Below are 13,227 nucleotides of genomic sequence, written 5' to 3'. Positions count from 1 at the left end.
TACCTCAAGGTTGTCCTCCGCTGTACCTACAGGTTGTCTTCTGCGTCACGTCCAGGCTGTATTCTGCTCTACCTCCAGGTTTTCGTCTAATGAACCTTCAAGTTGTTCTCATCTGTACCTCCAGGTTGTCATCTGCTGTAGTTCTAGGATGTATTTTGTTGTACCTCCAGGTTGTCCTCCGATGTACCTCGAGGTTGTTTTCTGCTGCACCTCCAGGTTGTATTCCGCTGTGCCTCCAAATTTTTGTACTGTACCTCCAGGTTGTCCTCTGCTGTACTTTCAGGTTGCCATCTGTTGTACTTCCAAAATGTCCTCTGCTACACCTCCAGGCTGTCTTCTGCTGCACTTACAGGTTGTATTTTGCTATACCTCTAGGTTGTTTTTTGCTGTACCTCCGGGCTGTTTCTGCTGGAACTCCAGGTTGTCTTCTTCTGTACCTCCAGGTTTTCCTCTGCTCCACATTCAGGTTGTCTTCTGCTGCACTTTCAGGTTGCAATCTGCTGTACCTCAGTTTCTTCTGCTAACCTCCAGGTTGCCCTTCTCTCACCTCCAGTTGTTTTGCTGACCTCCAGGTTGATTCTGCTGTACCTTTCCAGGGTTGTTTTTCTGACTCCAGGTTTTCCCCCGCGTCCTAAAGGTTGTCTTCTCTGCACCTTAGGTTTTTTTGCTCTCCGGGTTTCTGAGAGAGAGAGAGAGAGAGAGAGAGGAGGGAGTAAACCCGACGCTTGGCAGTTGAGGAAGACACTGTTGTGTGTCAGGGAATGACGTGTCAGGCGTCTTCGTCTGTCTTGGAGCGATCTGTCCGTGTATCAGGAAGGGACGTGCCAATGCGCCAGGATATGAGGTGCAGACGCATGTCAGCTGGTGAGATGGTCGTTTGAAAGTGAACGGCTTTGATGTTAAGGGACGAGTCGGGCGTTGTTGTTTGTCATTGTTGAGGGGGGGGGGGGAGAACCTCTCGTCGTGTGCCAGAGAACAACAGACCGCCGTGGTAAACTGTCGTACATCGGGGCATAAGCCCCCGACGTGTGGTCGAATCGAAGCTACTGACGCCTGTCAGGGAGTGAGTAGCGTTCCTCCCCCGTCAGACAGGAAGCCGCCCTTGTGTGCCAGGGAGTTAATGGGACTAGTGTGTCCTAGAGTGAGGTGCCAACATGTGCTAGAGACAGAGCCAGAGAATCTGTCAGCGTGAGCAGCGGTTTTGTGCTGTCGCTACTGTAGTAGTGTGAGGCAGGAAGCCAGCGTTGTGTATCAGGGAGTTAGTCATGTATTGTGGCTTCCAGAGGGTCAGAGACCTTCGTCATCGGTACACAGGTCTCTGGTGTCAGCTTCGCGCTTTCAGCTGCACATGAAGACAAGTGCAGCTATTACGGCACCTCGGAAGTCCTTAGGGGCGTACGGGATCTAACCGTGCAAGTAACATCTGCCACTCTCAACTGGCGTGGAGCATGGTTGGTGTCAAAGTGCGAGTGCTCTCCGTAAAAGCCCTAACCTGGACCCATACCCTTTACAGGATGTGCACAGGCTCAGATCAGCAGCCCGCCGTGTCCATCTGGTGTCGGTCCTTGGGCTGGCGAGTGCACATACCCCTCTGTGTGCTTGTGGGTGACGGTTGGCTGCGGTTTGCTTGTCGGGGCCGTGGGTGTCCTGGTGTAGCTGCCCCCGTCCAACAGACCTCAGCGGATGGTAGAGGCGTCGGTGACTGCCACAGGTATGCGAGGAAGATGAGATTGATGTCCTCGAACCGTGTTCTATCTGATCAACTCAACCTTCCTTATACCAGTGCTATCACCTTTCTGACCTATCATCATCCTCTTGTCCTCATACACATTTCCGAAGACAATCTTGTTTCCCTATCTACACGATGAGCTTTTTATTTTGGTCATTATTATTATTATTAGCCCAAGGTAGTTAACAGTGTGCATACCTAACGATTGGAAATATTCAAACAACATGGGGTAGGTTCGGTCAGCCTCGAAGCGGTGGCTCAGAAATGGCAGGTGAGTGGTAAGTTCTGTACTGAGTTATGGTGAGGAAGGCTAGGGTCAGCTGGCCGGGGAACGGTAGCTCGTCTACTGGATCGCGGTGAGGTAGGCTAGGGTGAATAGGAGAGATGAGAGGTCGCATGATCACTCGTTGATAATGTGTTCTCCATACTGGGCATCGCACATGAAGTTGTCCTGTCCTCCAGCACCATGAAGTGGAATAGAAGATGGTGGAGAGCGGTAACCCTAACGACTTAATGGAAGTTATAAGTGTGTGTGAAAAGGAGTGGAACATGGCAGCAACGATGAATGATGCATAGAGAATGAAATATCTGCATCAGAGTTTATTAGCAGCCAAATCCAACGTCTCTGTTCGCGGGTAAGTATATATGGGTATAGCTAAGTTTTGATAATAATGAAATATGCAATATATCTGGAAATATTAATGTAACCACATTTTCATATTAGAAATATGTAGATTATGTAAAAGAATTATGAAATTAGGTAACAGAGTGTGTCCATTCCTTGTGAACATGGTTGTGTTTTACTGCTGGCAGAGGCAATTCCCTCCAGCGAACGTGATGGGCATAAGACGTCTCCCCGTTGAGCGGCAGGCGAATTTTGCACGACAAAGGAACTCACCACAGAACTCCCGAGAGGAAACAGCACACATTCCGAGTGAAACTTAGATAGATTCTGGTCTGAAGCAGTGTTCACGGAGGAGATGTGTGTATCGAACTCTCATGGCAAGGTTCACTGCTGGAGGAGAAACTGTACCAGGTAAGAAGTTAGTGATACGTTGCTGTTCAAAGACTTAGAACGTCATAGTTATGGTAACAAGAAATTCATGTGGATAACCAAAGGTTAATGATGTACTTTTCATACACCATAAATGATATAAATCCTACCGAACCACTATAATTAACGTTAAAATCATAATGTTTCAGAGGGACAAATGACTGAGCCAACATGAGGGAGGAGATCTGTTCGTCACTGTATTTGCTACATCTAATGGAAAGTGACATTACATGGTCTCAGGAAGCCGTCATGAGAGCACTCAAGGGTCTTGCCTCACGGAGGGTGGTACCTCCTTAACGTGTAAGTTTCGTATTGGGGTAAACCTTCGTCGAGCCGAGGAGTGAACCACCGACATAAATGATTGACATGACGGTATGTGGCAGACTGGGACCCTCCCTCCGGTTTGTGTCAGTATAGGGAGCATGTGGTTCCTCAGGGAGCGCTATGCTCCCAGGGTTGTTATTAGCCGGGAGGCCATAGTTTTGTGTCAGGGAGTGAGATGCCGTAGCACTCTAGGGAGGAGAGGGAGAGAGAGAGAGAGAGGAGGGAGTAAACCCGACGCTTGGCAGTGAGGAAGACACTGTTGTGTGTCAGGGAATGACGTGTCAGGCGTCTTCGTCTGTCTTGGAGCGATCTGATTCTGTGTATCAGGAAGAGACGTGCCAATGCGCCAGGATATGAGATGCAGACGCATGTCAGCTGGTGAGATGGTCGTTTGAAATTGAACGGCTTTGATGTTAAGGGACGAGTCGAGCGTTGTTGTTTGTCATTGTTGAGGGGGGGGGGGGAGAACCTCTCGTCGTGTGCCAGAGAACAACAGATCGCCGTGGTAAACTGTCGTACATCGGGGCATAAGCCCCCGACGTGTGGTCGAATGGAAGCTACTGACGCCTGTCAGGGAGTGACTAGCGTTCCTCCCCCGTCAGACAGGAAGCTGCCCTTGTGTGCCAGTGAGTTAGTGGGAATAGTGTGTCCTAGAGTGAGGTGCCAACATGTGCTAGAGACAGAGCCAGAGAATCTGTCAGCGTGAGCAGCGATTTTGTGCTGTCGCTAATGTAGTAGTGTGAGGCAGGGAGCCAGCCTTGTGTATGAGGGAGTTAGTCATGTATTGTGGCTTCCAGAGGGTCAGAGACCTACGTCATCGGTACACTGGTCTCTGGTGTCAGCTTCGCGCTTTCAGCTGCACATGAAGACAAGTGCAGCTATTACGGCACCCCGGAAGTCCTTAGGGGCGTACGGGATCTAACCGTGCATGTAACATCTGCCACTCTCAACTGGCGTGGAGCATGGTTGGTGTCAAAGTGCGAGTGCTCTCCGTGAAAGCCCTAACCTGGACCCATACCCTTTACAGGATGTGCACAGGCTCAGATGAGCAGCCCGGCGTGTCCATCTGGTGTCGGTCCTTGGGCTGGCGAGTGCACATACCCCTCTGTGTGCTTGTGGGTGACGATTGGCTGCGGTTTGCTTGTCGGGGCCGTGGGTGTCCGGGTGTAGCTGCCCCCGTCCAACAGACCTCAGCGGATGGTAGAGGCGTCGGTGACTGCCACAGGTATGCGAGGAAGATGAGACTGATGTCCTCGAACCATGTTCTATCTGATCAACTCAACCTTCCTTATACCAGTGCTATCATCTTTCTGACCTATCATCATCCTCTTGTCCTCATACACATTTCCGAAGACAATCTTGTTTCCCTATCTACACGATGAGGTTTTTATTTTGGTCATTATTATTATTATTATTATTATTATTATTATTATTATTATTATTATTATTAGCCCGAGGTAGTTATCAGTGCGTATACCTAACGATTGGAAATACTCAAACAACATGGGGTAGATTCGGTCAGCCTCGACGCGGTGGCTCAGAAATGGCAGGTGAGTGGTAAGTTCTGTACTGAGTTATGGTGAGGAAGGCTAGGGTCAGCTGGCCGGGGAACGGTAGCTCGTCTACTGGATCGCGGTGAGGTAGGCTAGGGTGAATAGGAGAGATGAGAGGTCGCATGATCTCTCGTTGATAATGTGTTCTCCATACTGGGCATCGCCCATGAAGTTGTCCTGTCCTCCAACACCATGAAGTGGAATAGAAGATGGTGGAGAGCGGTAACCCTAACGACTTAATGAAAGTTACAAGTGTGTGTGAAAAGGAGTGGAACATGGTAGCAACGATGAATGATGCATAGATAATGAAATATCTGCATCAGAATTTATTAGCAGCCAAATCAAACGTCTCTGTTCGCGGTTAAGTATATATGGGTACAGCTAAGTTTTGATAATAATGAAATATGCAATATATCTGGAAATATTAATGTAACCACATTTTCATATTATGAATATGTAGATTATGTAAAAGAATTATGAAATTAGGTAACAGAGTGTGTCCATTCTTTGTGAACATGGTTGTGTTTTACTGCTGACAGAGGCAATTCCCTCCAGCGAACGTGATGGGCATAAGACGTCTCCCCGTTGAGCGGCAGGCGAATTTTGCACGACAAAGGAACTCACCACAGAACTCCTGATAGGAAAGAGCACACATTCCGAGTGAAACTTAGATAGATTCTGGTCTGAAGCAGTGTTCACGGAGATGTGTGTATCGAATTCTCATGGCAAGGTTCACTGCTGGAGGAGAAACTGTACCAGGTAAGAAGTTAGTGATGCGTTGCTGTTCAAAGACTTAGAACGTCATAGTTATGGTAACAAGAAATTCATGTGGATAACCAAAGGTTAATGATGTACTTTTCATGCACCATAAATGATATAAATCCTACCGAACCACTATAATTAACGTTAAAATCATAATGTTTCAGAGGGACAAATAACTGAGCCAACATGAGGGAGGAGATCTGTTCGTCACTTTATTTGCTACATCTAATGGAAAGTGACATTACATGGTCTCAGGAAGCCGTCATGAGAGCACTCAAGGGTCTTGCCTCACGGAGGGTGGTACCTCCTTAACGTGTAAGTTTCGTATTGGGGTAAACCTTCGTCGAGCCGAGGAGTGAACCACCGACATAAATGATTGACATGACGGTATGTGGCAGACTGGGACCCTCCCTCCGGTTTGTGTCAGTATAGGGAGCATGTGGTTCCTCAGGGAGCGCTATGCTCCCAGGGTTGTTATTAGCCGGGAGGCCATAGTTTTGTGTCAGGGAGTGAGATGCCGTAGCACTCTAGGGAGGAGAGGGAGAGAGAGAGAGAGAGGAGGGAGTAAACCCGACGCTTGGCAGTGAGGAAGACACTGTTGTGTGTCAGGGAATGACGTGTCAGGCGTCTTCGTCTGTCTTGGAGCGATCTGATTCTGTGTATCAGGAAGGGACGTGCCAATGCGCCAGGATATGAGATGCAGACGCATGTCAGGTGGTGAGATGGTCGTTTGAAATTGAACGGCTTTGATGTTAGGGGACGAGTCGAGCGTTGTTGTTTGTCATTGTTGAGGGGGGGGGGGGAGAACCTCTCGTCGTGTGCCAGAGAACAACAGATCGCCGTGGTAAACTGTCGTACATCGGGGCATAAGCCCCCGACGTGTGGTCGAAAGGAAGCTACTGACGCCTGTCAGGGAGTGACTAGCGTTCCTCCCCCGTCAGACAGGAAGCTGCCCTTGTGTGCCAGTGAGTTAGTGGGACTAGTGTGCCCTAGAGTGAGGTGCCAACATGTGCTAGAGACAGAGCCAGAGAATCTGTCAGCGTGAGCAGCGATTTTGTGCTGTCGCTAATGTAGTAGTGTGAGGCAGGGAGCCAGCCTTGTGTATGAGGGAGTTAGTCATGTATTGTGGCTTCCAGAGGGTCAGAGACCTACGTCATCGGTACACTGGTCTCTGGTGTCAGCTTCGCGCTTTCAGCTGCACATGAAGACAAGTGCAGCTATTACGACACCCCGGAAGTCCTTAGGGGCGTACGGGATCTAACCGTGCATGTAACATCTGCCACTCTCAACTGGCGTGGAGCATGGTTGGTGTCAATGTGCGAGTGCTCTCCGTAAAAGCCCTAACCTGGACCCATACCCTTTACAGGATGTGCACAGGCTCAGATGAGCAGCCCGGCGTGTCCATCTGGTGTCGGTCCTTGAGCTGGCGAGTGCACATACCCCTCTGTGTGCTTGTTGGTGACGAATGGCTGCGGTTTGCTTGTCGGGGCCGTGGGTGTCCGGGTGTAGCTGCCCCCGTCCAACAGACCTCAGCGGATGGTAGAGGCGTCGGTGACTGCCACAGGTATGCGAGGAAGATGAGACTGATGTCCTCGAACCATGTTCTATCTGATCAACTCAACCTTCCTTATACCAGTGCTATCATCTTTCTGACCTATCATCATCCTCTTGTCCTCATACACATTTCCGAAGACAATCTTGTTTCCCTATCTACGCGATGAGGTTTTTATTTTGGTCATTATTATTATTATTATTATTATTATTATTATTATTATTATTATTATTAGCCCGAGGTAGTTATCAGTGCGTATACCTAACGATTGGAAATACTCAAACAACATGGGGTAGATTCGGTCAGCCTCGACGCGGTGGCTCAGAAATGGCAGGTGAGTGGTAAGTTCTGTACTGAGTTATGGTGAGGAAGGCTAGGGTCAGCTGGCCGGGGAACGGTAGCTCGTCTACTGGATCGCGGTGAGGTAGGCTAGGGTGAATAGGAGAGATGAGAGGTCGCATGATCTCTCGTTGATAATGTGTTCTCCATACTGGGCATCGCACATGAAGTTGTCCTGTCCTCCAACACCATGAAGTGGAATAGAAGATGTTGGAGAGCGGTAACCCTAACGACTTAATGAAAGTTACAAGTGTGTGTGAAAGGAGTGGAACATGGTAGCAACGATGAATGATGCATAGATAATGAAATATCTGCATCAGAATTTATTAGCAGCCAAATCAAACGTCTCTGTTCGCGGGTAAGTATATATGGGTACAGCTAAGTTTTGATAATAATGAAATATGCAATATATCTGGAAATATTAATGTAACCACATTTTCATATAAATATGTAGATTATGTAAAAGAATTATGAAATTAGGTAACAGAGTGTGTCCATTCCTTGTGAACATGGTTGTGTTTTACTGCTGACATAGGCAATTCCCTCCAGCGAACGTAATGGGCATAAGACGTCTCCCCTTTGAGCGGCAGGCGAATTTTGCCCGACAATAGAACTCACCACAGAACTCCTGATAGGAAACAGCACACATTCCGAGTGAAACTTAGATAGATTCTGGTGTGAAGCAGTGTTCACGGAGGAGATGTGTGTATCGAACTCTCAAGGCAAGGTTCACTACTGGAGGAAAAACTATACCAGGTAAGAGGTTAGTGATGCGTTGCTGTTCAAAGACCTAGAACGTCATAGTTATGGTAACAAGAAATTCATGTGGATAACCAAAGGTTAATGATGTACTTTTCATACACCATAAATGATATAAATCCTACCGAACCACTATAATTAACGTTAAAATCATAATTTTTCAGAGGGACAAATGACTGAGCCAACATGAGGGAGGAGATCCGTTCGTCACTTTATTTGCTACATCTAATGGAAAGTGAAAATACATGGTCTCAGGAAGCCGTCATGAGAGCACTTAAGTGTCTTGCCTCAAGGAGGGTGGTACCTCCTTAACGTGTAAGTTTCGTATTGGGGTAAACCCTCGTCGAGTCAAGGCGTAAACCACAGACAAAAATGACTGACATGACGGTATGTGGCAGACTGGGACCCTCCCTCCGGTTTGTGTCAGTATAGTGAGAATCTGGTTCCTCAGGGAGCGCTAAGCTCCCAGGGTGTTATTAGCCGGGAGGCCATAGTTTTGTGTCAGGGAGTGAGTTGCCGTAGCACTCTAGGGAGGGAGAGGGAGAGAGAGAGAGCGAGGAGGCAGTAAACCCGACGCTTGGCAGTGAGGAAGACACTGTTGTGTGTCAGGGAATGACGTGTCAGGCGTCTTCGTCTGTCTTGGAGCGACCTGCCGCCGTGTATCAGGAAGGGACGTGCCAATGCGCCAGGATTTGAGGTGCAGACGCATATCAGCTGGTGAGATGGTCGTTTGAAAGTGAACAGCTTTGATGTTAAGGGACGAGTCGGGCGTTGTTGTATGTCGTTGTTGAGGGGGGAGGGAGAGAGCCTTTCGTGGTGTGCCAGAGAACAACAGACCGCCGTGGTAAACACATCGGGGCATAAGCCCCCGACGTGTGGTCCAATCGAAGCTACTATAGCGTTCCTCCCCCGTCAGACAGGAAGACGCCCTTGTGTGCCAGGGAGTTAGTGGGACTAGTGTGTCCTAGAGTGAGGTGCCAACATGTGCTAGAGACAGAGCCAGAGAATCTGTCAGCGTGAGCAGCGGTTTTGTGCTGTCGCTACTGTAGTAGTGTGAGGCAGGAAGCCAGCGTTGTGTATCAGGGAATTAATCATGTATTGTGGCTTCCAGAGGGTCAGAGACCTTCGTCATCGGTACACAGGTCTCTGGTGTCAGCTTCGCGCTTTCAGCTGCACATGAAGACAAGTGCAGCTATTACGGCACCCCGGAAGTCCTTAGGGGCGTACGGGATCTAACCGTGCAAGTAACATCTGCCACTCTCAACTGGCGTGGAGCATGGTTGGTGTCAAAGTGCGAGTGCTCTCTGTCAAAGCCCTAACCTGGACCCATACCCTTTACAGGATGTGCACAGGCTAAGATCAGCAGCCCGCCGTGTCCATCTGGTGTCGGTCCTTGAGCTGGCGAGTGCACATACCCCTCTGTGTGCTTGTGGGTGACGGTTGGCTGCGGTTTGCTTGTCGGGGCCGTGGGTGTCCTGATGTAGCTGCCCCCGTCCACCAGACCTCAGCGGATGGTAGAGGCGTCGGTCACTGCCACAGGTATGCGAGGAAGATGAGACTGATGTCCTCAAACCATGTTCTATCTGATCAACTCAACCTTCTTTATACCAGTGCTATCACCTTTCTGACCTATTATCATCCTCTTGTCCTCATACACATTACCGAAGACAATCTTGTTTCCCTATCTACACGATGAGCTTTTCATTTTGGTCATTATTATTATTATTATTAGCCCAAGGTAGTTATCAGTGCACATACCTAACGATTGGAAATATTCAAACATGGGGTAGGTTCGGTCAGCCTCGAAGGGGTGGCTCAGAAATGGCAGGTGAGTGGTAAGTTCTGTACTGAGTTATGGTGAGGAAGGCTAGGGTCAGCTGGCCGGGGAACGGTAGCTCGTGTACTGGATCGCGGTGAGGTAGGCTAGGGTGAATAGGAGAGATGAGAGGTCGCATGATCACTCGTTGATAATGTGTTTTACATACTGGGCATCGCACATGAAGTTGTCCTGTCCTCCAGCACCATGAAGTGGAATAGAAGATGGTGGAGAGCGGTAACCCTAACCACTTAATGGAAGTTACAAGTGTGTGTGAAGAGGAGTGGAACATGGTAGCAACAATGAATGATGCATAGAGAATGAAATATCTGCATCAGAGATTATTAGCAGCCAAATCCAACATCTCTGTTCGCGGGTAAGTATATATGGGTATAGTTAAGTTTTGATAATAATGAAATATGAAATATATCTGGAAATAATGTAACCACATTTTCATATTGAAAATATGTAGATTATGTAAAAGAATTATGAAATTAGGTAACAGAGTGTGTCCATTCCTTGTGAACATGGTTGTGTTTTACTGCTGGCAGAGGCAATTCCCTCCAGCGAACGTGATGGGCATAAGACGTCTCCCCGTATAGCGGCAGGCGAATTTTTCACGACAAAGGAACTCACCACAGAACTCCCGAGAGGAAACAGCACACATTCCGAGTGAAACTTAGATAGATCTGGTCTGAAGCAGTGTTCACGGAGGAGATGTGTGTATCGAACTCTCATGGCAAGGTTCACTGCTGGAGGAGAACTGTACCAGGTAAGAAGTTAGTGATACGTTGCTGTTCAAAGACTTAGAACGTCATAGTTATGGTAACAAGAATTCATGTGGATAACCAAAGGTTAATGATGTACTTTTCATACACTATAAATGATATAAATCCTACCGAACCACTATAATTAACGTTAAAATCATAATGCTTCAGAGGGACAAATGACTGAGCCAACATGAGGGAGGAGATCCGTTCGTCACTTTATTTGCTACATCTAATGGAAAGTGACATTACATGGTCTCAGGAAGCCGTCATGAGAGCACTCAAGCGTCTTGCCTCAAGGAGGGTGGTACCTCCTTAACGTGTAAGTTTCGTATTGGGGTAAACCTTCGTCGAGTCGAGGCGTGAACCACCGACATAAATGACTGACATGACGGTATGTGGCAGACTGGGACCCTCCCTCCGGTTTGTGTCAGTATAGGGAGAATCTGGTTCCTCAGGGAGCGCTATGCTCGCAGGGTGTTATTAGCCGGGATGCCATAGTTTTTTCGTCAGGGAGTGATTTGCCGTAGCACTCTAAGGAGGGAGAGAGAGGAGGGAGTAAACCTGACGCTTGGCAGTGAGGAAGACACTGTTGTGTGTCAGAGAATGACGTGTCAGGCGTCTTCGTCTGTCTTGGAGCGATCTGCCGCCGTGTATCAGGAAGGGACGTGCCAATGCGCCAGGATATGAGGTGTAGACGCATGTCAGCTGGTGAGATGGTCGTTTGAAAGTGAACGGCTTTGATGTTAAGGGACGAGTCGGGCGTTGTTGTTTGTCATTGTTGAGGGGGGGGGGGGAGAACCTCTCGTCGTGTGCCAGAGAACAACAGTCCGCCGTGGTAAACTGTCGTACATCGGGGCATAAGCCCCCGACGTGTGGTCGAATCGAAGCTACTGACGCCTGTCAGGGAGTGAGTAGCGTTCCTCCCCAGTAAGACAGAAAGCCGCCCTTGTGTGCCAGGCAGTTAGTGGGACTAGTGTCTCCTAGAGTGAGGTGTCAATATGTGCTAGAGACAGAGCCAGAGAATCTGTCAGCGTGAGCAGCGGTTTTGTGCTGTCGCTACTGTAGTAGTATGAGGCAGGAAGCCAGCGTTGTGTATCAGGGATCTAGTCATGTATTGCGGCTTTCAGAGGGTCAGAGACCTTCGTCATAGGTACACAGGTCTCTGGTGTCAGCTTCGCGCTTTCAGCTGCACATGAAGACAAGTGCAGCTATTACGGCACCCCGGAAGTCCTTAGGGGCGTACGGGATCTAACCGTGCAAGTAACATCTGCCACTCTCAACTGGCATTGAACATGGTTGGTGTCAAAGTGTGAGTGCTCTCTGTAAAAGCCCTAACCTGGACCCATACCCTTTACAGGATGTGCACAGGCTCAGATCAGCAGCCCGGCGTGTCCATCTGGTGTCGGTCCTTGGGCTGGCGAGTGCACATACCCCTCTGCGCTTGTGGGTGACGGTTGGCTGCGGTTTGCTTGTCGGGGCCGTGGGTGTCCTGGTGTAGCTGCCCCTGTCCACCAGACCTCAGCGGATGGTGGAGGAGTCGGTGACTGCCACAGGTATGCGAGGAAGATGAGACTCATGTCCTCGAACCATGTTCTATCTGATCAACTCAAACTTCCTTATAACAGTGCTATCACCTTTCTGACCTATCATCATCCTCTTGTCCTCATACACATTTCCGAAGACAATCTTGTTCTCCTATCTACACGATGAGCTTTTTATTTTGGTCATTATTATTATTATTAGCCCGAGGTAGTTATCAGTGCGCATACCTAACGATTGGAAATATTGAAACAACATTGAGTAGTTTCGGTCAGCCTCGAAGCGGTGGCTCAGAAATGGCAGGTGAGTGGTAAGTTCTGTACTGAGTTATGGTGAGGAAGGCTAGGGTCAGCTGGCCGGGGAACGGTAGCTCGTCTACTGGATCGCGGTGAGGTAGGCTAGGGTGAATAGGAGAGATGAGAGGTCGCATGATCACTCGTTGATAATGTGTTCTCCATACTGGGCATCGCACATGAAGTTGTCCTGTCCTCCAGCACCATGAAGTGGAATAGAAGATGGTGGAGAGCGGTGTGTGTGAAAAGGAGTGGAACATGGCAGCAACGATGAATGATGCATAGAGAATGAAATATCTGCATCAGAGTTTATTAGCAGCCAAATCCAACGTCTCTGTTCGCGGGTAAGTATATATGGGTATAGCTAAGTTTTGATAATAATGAAATATGCAATATATCTGGAAATATTAATGTAACCACATTTTCATATTGAAAATATGTAGATTATGTAAAAGAATTATGAAATTAGGTAACAGAGTGTGTCCATTCCTTGTGAACATGGTTGTGTTTTACTGCTGGCAGAGGCAATTCCCTCCAGCGAACGTGATGGGCATAAGACGTCTCCCCGTTGAGCGGCAGGCGAATTTTGCACGACAAAGGAACTAACCACAGAACTCCCGAGAGGAAACAGCACACATTCCGAGTGAAACTTAGATTCTGGTCTGAAGCAGTGTTCACGGAGGAGATGTGTGTATCGAACTCTCATGGCAAGGTTCACTGCTGGAGGAGAAACTATA

Source organism: Panulirus ornatus, chromosome 73 (genome assembly GCF_036320965.1).
Source record: "Panulirus ornatus isolate Po-2019 chromosome 73, ASM3632096v1, whole genome shotgun sequence".
NCBI classification, from domain to species: domain Eukaryota; kingdom Metazoa; phylum Arthropoda; class Malacostraca; order Decapoda; family Palinuridae; genus Panulirus; species Panulirus ornatus.
Note: the sequence above shows the minus strand (reverse complement) of the source record.